Genomic DNA, 14,743 nt, shown 5'->3' with positions numbered 1-14,743 from the left:
CATCATCGGGGGATCTATGACGCGCACTGCCATCGCACAGCACGCAGCCGCCTTTTACATTTTTCCTCCTAAGAAAGACGGTCTCTACGGCCGGGTTAAAACCCGAGTAATCCTGCTCACTAGCCGACTGCTTATCGCGCATCAGTCTAGGGTACGACAACGAAACATGTAAGGCCCTTACTCAGGCCCCACTCGCAACGAGGCTCGAGGTTATAACAAACATTACCAAGCTCAGTGCTTAAGGCGCTCATCTACTGAGCCGGAGAACCCAGGTTCAAACCCGACCGCGGCGGCCGAGTGTCGATGAAGGCGAAACGCAAAAGGCGCCCGTTTACTGTGCGATGTCAATGCACGTTAAATATCCAAAGGTGGTCGAAATTATTCCGTAGCCCTCTTCGCATATCCCGCGTTCCTCTAGTCTTCAACGACATTTGGAAAACATTTCTCAAAACGACGAAAAATGTATCCCTTAGGAATGATCTCCTCTACACTACTTACCACACCCGAAAGACCGAAAGACATGTGTTCGATCCCGGCCGCGGCGGTCGAATTTCATTGCAGGCGAAATTCTAGAGGACCGTGTACTCTGCGATGTCGGTGCACGTTAAAGAATCCCAGGTGGTCGAAATTTCCGGAGCCCTTTACTACGGCGTTCCTTGTAGCCTGAGTCGCTTTGAGACGTCTCAGGGCATCACGCACCAGGAAGGGTACTGAAATGAAGAATGAAATAACGTTTGGAAAACTGTTTCTGCATAACGAAAATCTGAAGCATGAAGTGGTGCTGCGACAAACACTTTACTGAGTATACGAAAATTGATTAGCCCTTCCTGACAATTACTTTTGAACATAATCGCATGGGCGTAAATCATGGCTTTCGTATTTTTATCCGCTATAGCAACACTTTAAGCACAGCTTCATTTTTTTCGCCAAATCTGTTTTACTTAGCCAAGTTCTTGCCAGCTGTGCTGGCGTTTAGAGCTAAACCCTGTCCTAAATCGCTTCCTTTCGCTTTCCGGCATACTGTGAAACCTGGCGCTTAATTAATCTGCTCTGCTGGATGAAAACAAAAGTTCCGTACAAAATGAGCTTCTTTTTGGTTTTGCACGAGAGGCAGCTTTCACTTCCACAATTCATTTTGTGCAAGGAGCCGTGGCGTGCCGAAAAACTAACGAACAAAGCAAAAATGCAAACCCAACCCGCCCGGCAACATACGTTACCAAGCCTACAAAGACAGCGCTTGCACGGTTAGTCTAATTATTCCAGGATAGACGCACTTCCTCCGGTGGCTAGATTAGTGGGCAATTTATAAAGATCGGAGAGAAATAAGAGCAGGAGTCCTCGCCCCGGTTAACGCAACAGCCGGTGCCGGGGTATAGTAAAGACTTCGCGGATGCCTCTTCCGAGCAACTAGGTCCGATTGATTTCCCGCAGGATTGCATGCTCCAGGTCATAAATTTGGTCGCTTTCAGCGCTCTCTGAATGTGCAAGTAAAAGTCGCCTTTCATAAGGGAAAGGGTATGGCATCACAGTACTGAGCTCTTGAATTATGACTTGCGGGATACTAAAACTCTTTGCGATTACAGGCGCGCTTTCCGACCGCTTCAATCATCGGAGAATTGAACAAGCTTTTCTTTTTCCTACAAGAAGCATGTGGGCGTTATCAATGGTGCGTGCGCTCGTGCGCGTTGTGTGCGCGCGACTGCGTGTATGTGTATGTGTGGATAAGTACACTATGTATGTGAGTATGTATGCGTGTGCGAGGAGGCGAATGCGCGCGCGCATGTATGTTGCATCGTGCGTGAGTGCGTGCCTGTCTGTGTGTGTGTGCGCGTGTGCGTGCGTGCGTGCGCACGCGCGCGTCTGGGTGTGTTAGCAGAAAGGAGCCCGTTAGGATAGCTTTTAGCTCTTTGAGCAAATAAAAGCAAAGAAAATTGCCTAACTCACATTCCTCTCCAAACCTGGGAGGACTGGGAGGCTTCACTGCTGTCAGCGGACCTGGCCAGGCAGAAGTTCGTCGTCAGCCGGGCCGTATACAATGGACCAACACCACATGAACGTTTAGACCGTGAGTGAGGTCGTGCGGAGACCCAGGAGGCCTGCGGGCCTCGAATTCTCTTGCCAAATAAAGTTACACCACATCATTTTACTTCATGTTATTCAGAATGGTGAAAGTTGTAGAGGACGGCATCGCAAAGAGTTATTTGCCCAGCTTGGAACAAATACCACATTCGTTCTCACCTTCTACCCACAGTGAACCTCGGCCAAGACACCTGGCTAGAGCTTCGAGTCTTTATTACTGAACAACTCTCGTACTGTTGCTGCCGCCCCCTACTGCTCTACCTCTCTGTGGACTTTTCACACTCCGTCCTTGCTTTAGTTTTGGTCCTTGTAGAAGGCATATAAACATCTCGATGCTAATGGAAAGGGGGTATGCATGGCGTACTGACAAATATACATATGGCAATTAAAGCTTTCTTCTCATAATTTTTTTTTTTTCGTGGAGCAGTGCGAGTTCGCGTACAATGCTTTCTGCAGCTCGGTTCCTGCATTGCATTGAAAGCGGTTTTCCTCCGCAAGGTAGAAGAGTGATAGACCTTAACACTTAATTCATAAACGTTAAATATTTGGCTTCCTTCTTCAGATATGTCATTCATTCGTAGGTACCTTCCCCAGGGTGCCGTGTATAAAACACTATGCTTTAATATGAACTATTATGGTCGTCATAACCATAAGAACCAAACTCATATGCTTTAGTGGTTACATAACAGCATTCCAGGGAAATCATGTTGTGAAGTGACAAAATCCATCCTTACATTTGGCTTTTTGAGAAATGAAATGATGTGTTGGGCAGAATCGCAATTTTTATTAGCGTTTTATGCAGGCATGGAGAAAATTTAGAGTAGTATAGCTTCGTAACCGACATAATTAAATCTACTAAAGGTATAACTTTCCGCCCACCTTATGTTGCAGCGCATGAGGCAGTGTTTTACTATGAGACAGTGGTGCTGATTCCGTGGAGGGGAAACATGTTGAAACATCTAGCTGCACACTTTTTGCAAAACTTATTTGATCTAAAAAAACATGCGACCTACGTTTCATTCTTCTACACAAATTTCTTCTAAATGGGTATACCAATTTTGACCCACACACACATTTCTGCACATTTAGGATTCGCAGCTGCCCCTTTGAGGACCACAAGCTATGCCGGTGCGGTGCAGCAGTTCCATATTCAGCGGGGTTACCAGTGCTTCTCATGAAGACTTCTTATTCGTGTTTTATATCAGCCATCTGGGACTGTTTGAAAGACCACTGATCCTTATCTTTGTTACCAAAATTCCCATGGCGAACAAAAAACACTGCTTTCTCTTCCATTATACGTCTCAACGAAGCACCATTTCCTTTTTTTCATCCCACATAAGAAAAAGCAAAATAAAGCCCCTAAAGTGGGAGAAAGAGACGTCAGAATACTTTACTCAATTTCTTTAACAGTTTATAAACCAACAAATACTTGCGTAGTTTGCGCACTGTCCTCAAAAACGTGCTCAATATTTGGGCGCCTGTTTCAGAAAAGCCCCATTTTTTACCGTATTTTCGCAGCAATTTAGTGAATTCTTGCAAAACCGGACGCTCTGAAATGTGATGTTTCGGAATGGCACTATCTTAGGCTTCTTTTTTTGGTGATGTTTTTACGCTAGTACTTCTTCTGTCAAAGCGCGAATATTTTACCATAGCGAAGCATAGTCACTGCACCAAACCAAGGGCACACAGACTCTCTGCTTTGGCATTGTAATCTCAAGGGACCCTCTTCGTTTAGTGAACAAGACGACTTCTTTCTTATATGTATGAGCCCTGAGATTATGGCTTGTGAGGAATGCATTCTAAAATACCAGAGAAAGTGCCGAATTTGAATACATTATTCCCTTCTTTTCCGCACAGTACTTTCATTCGGCGTGACGGCGTTTCTTTGTGTCCGTTTTTTTTTTCTTTTTGCAGTCGAGCGTCACAAGTTCTTATGGTTTCCATAGATTTTACGGATGATTATGCTGTCTTCTATGTTGATATTGTGTGTGTGTGTGTGGGGGGGGGGGGGGGAATGAGGGATGAGGGAGGGGGCAATGAAAAATGCAAAACGACTTGAAACGCTTTCTATTTTTAAGGCAGGAAATAAGTGCCTCAGGTCTATTATTCCGGTCTGCGTACGTCCCACGGAAATGTTGGGGGCTGGGAGGCACCGTTCGGCGCACAGGGCTGAACTTGGTAATATTCTTCGCTGGTGATGTTGACTGCCAACCGCCTCCTTGGTGCAGACTCTCTATCGAATAGCCTCACCTGACATTTCCCCCCTATGCCAAGTACCCCCAAGCAAACTCACTCATGTGATGCCAGTGAAGGAATATCAATGAATACCTTTTAATTTTCCTTAAACTGCTGGATGTCGGGAAAGTTTATCGCCTCCACCATGCTTAGACTTTTATTTCGGCGTGGCAACAAGTTCCAGACGTTTGTGGCAACTAAATGAAGCACGAAGAAGAAATTTGGTCAAACAGCTCTCCGCATGATCTTCGCACTTTTTCCCGTCCGCGTGGTGAACTGTCACTCCGATGCAGTAACTTGGAGCGATGGTTAACACTCTCGTTCCAGCAAACCTCTTTCGACTGCACAACATCAAGACAATGCCGAACAGCTACTTTCCTCTGGCAACGTTAGTCACTTGTCAGTATGGAGCGTAATGTACCATTCAGTACCATTAGCGAGCAAGCCAATTACAGCTTCTAATATTTGGCTTCCTCAAAAAATGGCCTGGCTTAGCTTATGGTTAAGCCTAGGATGCGAAGTATACCGCCGGCGGAGGCTGCGCGTCCGCAAGCGAGCGCACGAGTTGAGCCCCAGCTTTCACAGCTGTTGTGATGTCATATCACGTGGTGCGCCGATGTAGGTCAAGTGGTAGCTACGCGGCCGCGCGCGGCGCATCAAGGAAGAGCTCGGTTGTGCGGCTAGTATGCTTCGCATAAAAATAATTGATCGGACAACAACGTTGTTGCGAAGCATGATGCAAAACGGGGACATGGAGACGCAACGCTGATTTTAAATTCTTAGGGGGTACCGGCCGTCTAAAACTGGGCTAGTAGGTATATTTTATTTACCGTATGAAACATATGCGCAACGCTTGCCGACACCATCGATGTAAGACTAATCCCGTCTGTCCTAAACCTCACTACCAGCACCACGAGATGCCCGAGCCATTTTTAAAGCCCACCGGTTCCTGACATCGGGAAAACTCGGGCGCTTCTAGCGGATATTGCTAATTGCATAGGAAGACTGGTTTACCCAAGAAAAATGGCGGAAGGAAATTAAACAAATATTTGAATGCCCCGGAAGAAGCGGACAGACACTGCAGTACGTGATCGTGGACTGTAGAACAAAAACAGTGTTAAACAAATGAGAATACCGATGAATTTAGCGTAATAATAAAGGCGGCTGGTAAATATAAAGCGTAAAGTAACACTTCACAAATTGAAAGTCTCCACAGACGTAAATTTGGTACTAGTAAATCCGGTATTTGTAGAGCAGTATGTTCGTGTATTCTTTCTGTAGAGGTAAACGTAAAGAGCGTTGTAGAATGCAAGATCATACGCACGCGCCTCCACTGAATGTTTCCCGAATTCGAGGCACGTGTCAGTAGGGCCGTGCAAGATTTCGCCTGCCAGCGGTTGAATGCGCCATTTTTCCCGTCCTTGCTGTCGCCACGCATTTCACCGTGCATTTTCCTAGGCTCCCACAAAAAGAGGCTTTTCTTTTCTGCTTTTGCGTTCAAACAACACTTAGTATCTTGGAAAAGAATGACGCAAAAAAAGTAATCTCGCCAAGCTCCTTTCGCATCAGCTCTTAATATCGGTAAAGCACGAAAGCGAACAATCGGTAATGAAAGCATTTACACTCCGAAAATACGTACGCTGTGGGTATAACACCAGTAGTTTTCGTCAACTGCAGCAACGCATAAAAAAAACTGAACATTTTCCAGGCTTAACTGTTGTCACAGCAAGTAGAGGCGGGCGTCGCCGGTCTTGTGATTTTGTAGGAGCTATGGAACTGTGGTTATAGCTGTTTCTTTTATTTACGTGCTGCCCCCAAGAGTGCACTCTCTCATTTAGCTGTACAGAAAAGAGGTTCATACGCCTGATACCTCGATAAAAATGGCACTCTAAAGTCGCAACACAGGGGAAATCTTGCTTTGCATAATACTAGGTGATCACTCCATGCTTGACCTGTTTAACATTCTGTTGACATACTTGAAGCACCACGGGTCTTTCCATTCGGGAAGATAAGAGGCAGTAGCGTTAATTCAAAATGAAAACAAGACCGATTACTTTGGTTCCAGAACTTCTTACAGCTACTCTAGGAACAGAGCTGGAAATAGCATTGTGCAGTGTGTACTGTATGTGTTAAGCATACAGATGACTCATTAAGGCGCTCCAAATTAGTTTCTATACATTTATTCTTACTTCCTCCAATGCTGTTCTCATAGGCAAACCACAATTCGTTTCGTAAAAAGTCGCGAGCTTTCTGCTGAGGTACACTATTGTTAGTTGGAAACTTGTCTGTCTGGCTTGACCGCCAACTGGCTCCTTTTACCGAAAGGTCAACACGTCATGTGTCACATGCAGCTCCATTCGTACGTAAACAGAACGAATTGGATCCGCTCTACTAGCGTGAAAGGTCGAGCTTCACCGTTTGCAGGATCACTGCCAGTCTGCAAGCCCAGTCTGATCAAAAGGCAAGCGTCGACTGGGAATAAGCCGACAATTTACTCGTGAATAGCCATACAGGCGTCCCCTCAGAGACAAACCGACAGAGCTCATTTGCGACATGCGCAATCCATCCTCCTGTTATTCAGCTTACACAAAACCAGAGTTGCAGAAGCAGTCCGTGACCCACGGCAGCTGGCGCAGACACCCGAGAGCTGTTAGTATTCTAGTCACGGCGCACAGCCAGTGATTCTGGTTTGATTCCCGCAGGATAAAAGGCAATGAAAGGACTGCTTCATCAGACCCAGCTTGAAGCCGGCCTAACATCAGTAAACATCAGTAGACCGCTAACATCAGTAAATACTGGCTCACGAAAGTTTGCTTGCCATTATCGGGTCCAGGGTTAAGAACGCAGATTCGCTGCATCGAAGGACGTATCGCTTGCTGTCTGAATGCCATTGTACGCCTAACGGCCGCGAAGCTTCGAGGAGAAGTTTGCTGTCGGAAAATACATCCAACATTCCGGCGTTTAACTCGGATAAATGTATGCTTCAGTAACCGATCTTAGTAGGTCGCAGAGCATATATAGGAAATGATATCATGTGGAGCTTGAATAGCCGCAATGGTCTAGGGCTAGGCATTGCCTTATATTTCCGCTCGCATGCCTTGTGTGTCTCGTCACGATTCTTCAGTTAATTGGTGGGATATATATAGTGTTTTACTTTTGACTGTTAAAAAAGAGATTGCAGGAAAACAAACACAAAGCAACGGTTCGCACCAGGGTTTGATGGAGCACTAATTTTATAATTAAATACACCTGTTGTGAGGGGTGGCAGAGGCACGCTTAGCATACGCAAAATAATAAAAACGCGGGGATCATTCTTCAACCAGCTTCCTTTGCTGGCTTCGTCAATGGCACTGTCTCACCACAGTAAAACCATAGTCCTTCAATGCTTTTTTCTGGTCACGAAACTCCCGCCTCAGTTTCATATAGGGTCGGCGCTGGCCGCTAGAGGCGCCGCTGGGCACTGGAGGGCACCGAGCAGCGGCGCAGCCGCCTGCCCGCCCCAGCCGGCTTTGCATCACGCGAGGTATTTTCACCCGATTACTCGAAAATTTCAGCGACAGTCGGTTTAGCTTTCCTTCCAATCTAGTCTAACGAGAATATGACGAACTTTAATCAGGGAGGAAATGGGAAATGGGAAGGAAATGATGACGTAGCGACATACAGATACTTCTCTGAAGCAGACGATTTGTGTAGAACTGCGCAGCTTCTTGTTTATTCTCAATATGGCCCTGTTACATTTTTGAACGTGATGCAGCACACTAACGCCCTGTAGACGCGATAAAAAGCTAACGATATTGCCAGAAGAAAGCGATACGCGCTACAAAGACAGTTGCTTGTCTCCTGCCTTCGCATCGCTGTTTTCGATCTCAAATCTTGAAGCGCGTAACCGCTAGCTTGCAGTTGGCGAAATACGAGCAGAAACATGACCGCAGTCCCCATTCAACACCTCCCAACTCTGGTCTGACAGCTCAAGCGTGAGTCCGCTTTCAAGAAGCGTATACATAGCCGGTGCTTTTGAATTTATAAGGCAGCTTTCTTGTGGGAACTGGGGCCACGCGATGCCCGTCCGGGCTCGAAAGTAAGCATATGATGGCTTGCGCAACGGGCTTCTTATTTTGCCCCTTTTTGTCGCAGTTTTAAGAGTAGCAAGCATGACCGTGATGGCTTGATCAACGAAAGACTCCGTGCTCACGGCTGCATATATGTGACACATAAGGAACGCGCGCTAAGTTTCATCGTGTGATTTTTGCTTTAATTCAGCTTCCGCATATGAAAGGGCTCTGTCATTTTTGGCTGTCGTGTATCTAAATCACTAAATCAGCATTCGTGGTCGTTGCAAACATGCGAGGCAATGATTTTCAGCGCATTTGTTTCTTAATTCACGACAATTTTTTTTAACTTAATTCTTCTTGAACCGATTACAGCTGACACTGTTGTCAGCTTGTCATTAGGAGCCTTGTCATTAGGAGAAACATGAGAACTGCAGCCTTAAAAATATATGCTCCTGTCACTAAATTCGGGACCCCCGCGGTATCCCCTCTGTTTTTCCGGCGCCGGTCGTCGGAATGGGTGGACGGCCTCACCGCGTCCTTCAGAGCTTGCGTCTCCTAAATGCCAAGGACGCAGTCACGCGGGGAATGACCGCATGCGGCTTATAAGGCGATGTGAAAGTAATTTTGTGGACGGTGCACGTGAGGGTAAAAGATACGGCGGCAGTGTAAGCGCAGGGCCGGACAGAGCATTTGGGCTAGTCGATGCGTGCAGACGGGAGCGTGCATAAGGCAAGGACGTGATCGGCTAGCGATCGGGACTACGATCAGAACCTACCACGTCAACCCTCGTTACCCCGAGGCCCCATGATAAGCCAACATCAGGCTCTGGTCCTCCAACGTCCTCGCCACTGAATCAGCCCCGCAACGACCTACCCTCCTTCGAATAGGAGCTTGCCATCCCTGCAGATAAGCACTCGTTTCCCCTCTATATTGACCTCTCCTTTTTTCCCCTCCCTACATACCTCACTTTCAATTGTTTTACGAGCTAACGTCTTCAAGTCCTTATTGTAGCTGTCACTAGTTCTGTAGGCATTATTCTGATGTCTTATACTTCGAACCCTTACGTTTAACTCTTCTGTATTTGTTCAGTTGTGTATTCGTTAGTGCCCTATCTTCTTTGACTTGGGTTCATTTTTAAGCTGTTGTAACAGTGCATTGTTTGTAGCAGGCATCTGTTTTACTAACTGCCGTACACCTCATGCATACGGTCAGCGGCTCATCAGTCGTGGACCATATCTCTGACCTGTGTGTCTCAACCAAATTTTTCTTGCATGCTAAGAGGAACTGTTGGCAGTTCTCCCACCCGAAAATTCTATATGACTGGCACAGTAGGCGCATTGGCCTAATTAATTAGCAAATTCGTAGGTGTCAATTTACCACCGGCCAAACCTATTTTTAATGCTCCTCGTAATGCAGTTCAAAAATTGTATTTTATTTGCAATACTCACTCAATCAAAAAGCTATTATTAATTACAAACGTACATATTTTTGCGCCATCGCATCCAATCTGCAAAAAAAATGGAATTATACACAGTAGGCATGAGAAAACTAAATATGAATAACTGATGAAAAGCAATAGCAAGTCAGTGTTAACAGACAGCCGTGTTTATATGTAACAAATCAGTGACATGTAGTATTGCAACAGCACGTGGCAATCCAGGGAAGCGATCGTCTTGTAGTAAACCTCATATATACAAAGCACAATAAAGCAATCGTCAATTCTGCCAGCTGACTCGTGTATGCGAGCAGAGAAAAATAGAATGTCTTGATTGACAATGCAAATATAAAAGATGAAATTAAAAATAAAATAGTGGTACAATTAATATAGAGAATGAGAGTAATGTTCAATGCACTTACATAGAAAAGAAATTCATGCTAACATTAATGCCTTTATCGAGGCCAGTATTGTGACAGGAATCCCTGACCATAGCAATAAAAGCAGCCAAACAAGAATGAGGTGCAGGATGATTAGCAAGCAGTCTGCATTTGAACTCATTCCCCAAAACGAAGAGGACAGTTGGTGCTAGCACTTATGAGATGAAAACTTTGAGGCTAACAAATGTTAAGATAAAATTAAGAACATTTCAATTAGCAGATTCGGAACATTTCAGTTAGCAGTGGAAATTAAGATGATAGCGGCAATTACAAGACAAAACAAGGAGTTGCATGAACTGAAGAGCAAACACAATCTGATGTTTTATTTTACAATTCTGCCAGACGCCTTTTAGCAGCTCAAGCAGCAGTGGCCAAAGTACAAAGCGCTTATGCATACATGCGCATGTGTGATACACCTATACATCGAGCTGTGATGAACAATAAACAGATATAACAGCTTGCATCGGCAGCAAGGCATGTGAAAGTTCTACATGGTCTTGTGCGTTTGCCGAAGAACATAGGGGATTACCCTTTTGATGCACACAGCAAAAATGAATATTACGCACACAGCAGTCACAAACAGAGGAATGAAGCTTAAGTCAAGAGGAGCAAATGAACATGTAATAGAGAGAGCAGACAACCCGTGTTTTGCAACAGAGTAGATATGAAGAAACATTTAGCAGAGTGCTGCAGAGAGTCAGGTGAACAGACAGAGCAGCAGGCGGTGAAATTCGCACTCTGATAACGAGCGGCGACGCTTTCTGACCGGTCGCGACAGCGCTGAGCTCGCCGAATGATGCCCTTCAGTGCCCCGTGGCGCCGCGCCGCGGCAGGCGCGGGCGGTATATGAACCTCTCCCATAGAGTTACGGAGGAGTTTCGTGACCAGAAAAAGCATTGAAGGACTATGGTAAAACGAAGAATCTTTTGCGCATAACTGGTCTCTCGTTATTCCATAAACTTGTCTGCAGGGCTCCGATGTGTTTAACGCGGGAGATTTCACCTTCTGCTTCAACGCAGTTTTCCAAGACATTTTGGTAACATCGTTACAAACGTCATTTATATATTCTATTTATCCACTCCGAACTATCCTCACAATAGACTTCAATAAAAAGTATCGATCAGTATGGCTGCAGTTGTCGCACCATTTTCGTGGCGAAGTGCAAATAACATGTCTTGCAAAGTGCTGCTTACAAAAGATGTGACTTCGTTAGGAGTGGATTTTCAGGAGAACTTTAATTAAACAAGTTAGGTCACCATGCGTTTTTTTTACTTTTGTTTTTGAACTGGCCGAACAAAAAAATTAACCCTATCAAAATATGCATTAATGTTTTTAATATTTCTTGATTCATCCTTTACTACCATGTGAACCTAGGTTCGCGGCACTGGGCTCCTTTATTCTTCCTCTTTCTGCGCTAAGGTCGACTCTGGTGGCATCCAGCCCCAGCTTGCGAGTGGCAGCTGAATACGTCACAATCTTCACGGTTTCAATTAAAAGACATCCTTTCATTAAGAAATGTCAGCTCCAGAAAATGAGTAAACAGCCTCACAGTGCCCTATATTATTCGTTCAACAACAAAAAAGCTATGATCAAAACCTACTTTAACCTCATTTTAATTGAGCACGTGAAGCTCACCGCGAATACGCGTCACAAGCGCCGGTAGCTTTGCTATCCTCTGAGGCTAGATACTTTTAGCATAGCGCATACCGTTACCGCTTACCGCGAGCCTGCACAGCGCATGCGCAGATGGCCCTGAGAGCGCCAGATGGCGCCACGTTCCCGTCAACAGCGCGCGAGCTCGCCGCGTCGGGCCAATCAGCGGTGCTAAAATTAGAAAATGACAGCATAGTGTGATCCGAGATCCGCTACCGTGAACCGCTTCCGCGGGGCACCACTACGTACGCGCTGATTGGTCCCGACACGGCAGGCGCGCAGGCACCCTACAGCTGACGGGCACGTGGCGCCATCTGGCACCGTCACGGCTACAGTGTTCTCATGGCGTTCTCCGCGCGTGCAGTGGTGCCTCGCAGAAGCGGTTCACGTTAGCGGATCTCGGATCACTCATTGCTATATCTCTCTAGTATCTATTAACGAAGTGGTCCGAACCTTTACCGCAGTCCCGTAGGGATACCGCGTGAAGTGTCATGTGTAAAGACTTTGCCGAACACCTTGAGCCACCACCGTGACCATACATAGGTCGTCAAGGTTACCCTTAAAGAACTGGCAGAATATATCGATAAGCGCAGCTTGCGTGTCTGTGCGCGTGCGTGTGTAGTAATGAAAGAGAAAAAGCTGCCAGATCGTCAACTTTCAGTAGTGGAACAACTATTGACAACGGCTGCAAATGACATATTTAGGGAACAAGTGGATACTCTGTCTGACATATTCGCTGTTCTCAATCAAGCGGGAACTCCTAGCGCGAGGCGACGGTTTCCACAGGTGTCTTGGGAGCGCGTGAGACAAAGAGAAAGAATCTTTACTCAGTGTGCGTTTCATTGAACATCTTTTGACTTCAGTCGGGTGTTCAGTCTTCGCCGGACTCCAGCAGCCCCCAGATCGACGAACCAGTTCGTGCACTCCAGTGAGCATGGAGTCAGTCGACCTATCATGGCTCGGGAGTGAAGGAAGCCCTCGTCTCACGCTCGCGTTCTACTCCAATGCGAACAGCTTGTGACAATGGGAAAATACCGACGCTCCCCCCATTTGTTCAGCCATAAGAGTGCCAGCCATACCAGCACGGCTAAGATACGCACGACCTAGAGCATGCATGACGGCTCGCAATTGTTGCTAAAGGCTACCTTGTTGTTAGCTGGTGACTGAAAGCTCGTTACTGAAAGGTTCTCACTCGTGCCCTAACCTTGAAGGTCGTGGCTTGCGCAGTAGGAGCAGTAAATGGTCCTAACACTGTGCGCAAAAAAAATTCACCAAGAGTTTCGTTGCTATGTCAGTTCTGCCCAATCCCGGGGGAAATTTCCGTCCTTGTGCGGGAGTCCCATCATTAAGCGTCCTCGCAGAAATGCCTTCCGCCATCATCAATCTGGCACATGACTTCGTAATGAGTTCTCACGCAGCTCTATTCTCAATTTATTTTTTACTCACTTGCTTCGGCATAAATTTTGCGGTTAATGAAGATACATCACAGGAAAGAACGCCGCTTCTGCTTTCCTACCGCAATTTTTCAAAGAACAATGAACTAAATTTTCTAAAACGCAATTGCTTCATAAAAAATTGTATGCTATGGGTCTGCCAAAACCACACAAAAATAGAAAGGATAAAGAACCAACGACTCAGCAGTGAGAGGAAATGCTGCCCAGCTCATACCCGAAAGTTCACTAGGAGATGACAGAAAGGCCTACAGCGGCTGCAAGGTCCAATGGACTCCCAGAATAGGGGGACCGGCCGGTAGTTATAGTTCCAGTGAAAATGTTTTCATCTTCATCATGCGAGGAGAGGAAAACAATGCGCTGACGCCTGATCACGTTCGGAATTTCTGAATTTTTTAAGCGAGTTGAACATCTCAAGCCGTACAAACCAGTACTCAAACATTTGCACAAAATTCTGCATGGTCTGTTTCGATTTTACAAACAATAAGCTCCCTTTAGGCAAGGCCTTTACCGACACCACGCGCCGATGTGCTGCCTATTTGCAGAAGGCAAGCTGAGGAGGAATATCTCTACTCAGGGCCGGAAGCAAATGCATTGCTTTGGAAGTGCACATACTTTATTTTTCTCATTTTCGCAATAACTTTGAAGCAGGTAGGAACCAGCAATTTCTCGCGAGTGGCAGCAACAGCATCACTGCAGCGAATGTGAATCTTGCCGAAAACGTCTAAGTTACTTCTACGACGTCACCATGACGACGTATGGACTAAATCCGACTACTGCCTGCAGCACATGCATTGCTAGTACTATGTATTGTGGCAGTAATGCTGCCCGCGGTGTGAGCGCTGTACGCTGCACAATTTCCTCTGCTGCTATAAGCAATTTGCGACTAAGAAAAACTACATCAGAAAGAAACGCGACTTTGGTCGCGTAACGTTCATTTCTCAAAAACAACAACTGCTCAGCGGCTTTTCCCTTCCTTTCAAGAACGAATCTAGCCCCAGAAAAAAAAAAGATTTGTCTTTATACTATTGAAAATAAGAACTGGTTGTGTCGTCCACTTTAATTTTCATTGTTCAGTGATATATTTATATCCCTTGTGCTTTTCGTCGCTCGCGCTTCAAAAACTACGTTCTTACGAGCCAATGCTCACACCCAAATAAAAAAACATAGCAAGATTCTCACGTTCTTTTCTCGAATTGCGAAGCATCACGTCTTCAAGAGTTTAGGTAATCCACCGAAGCAAACAGACCGCTTCTCCGTTTTCGCGTTTGCAGTTGATTGCGTAGCATGGTACAACGCATGGCATGCCACAAGTTCTTTCTGTGCAGTAATCAGGAGACAACTTAACAAAGCTGAGTTCGAGCTTTTTTGAACAAAAATATCCCGAGAGTTGCTAGC

The sequence above is a fragment of the Amblyomma mixtum genome, chromosome 1, assembly GCF_055824585.1.
Source record: "Amblyomma mixtum isolate Tamu chromosome 1, ASM5582458v1, whole genome shotgun sequence".
Classification (NCBI taxonomy): domain Eukaryota; kingdom Metazoa; phylum Arthropoda; class Arachnida; order Ixodida; family Ixodidae; genus Amblyomma; species Amblyomma mixtum.
This window is presented reverse-complemented; position numbering follows the sequence as displayed.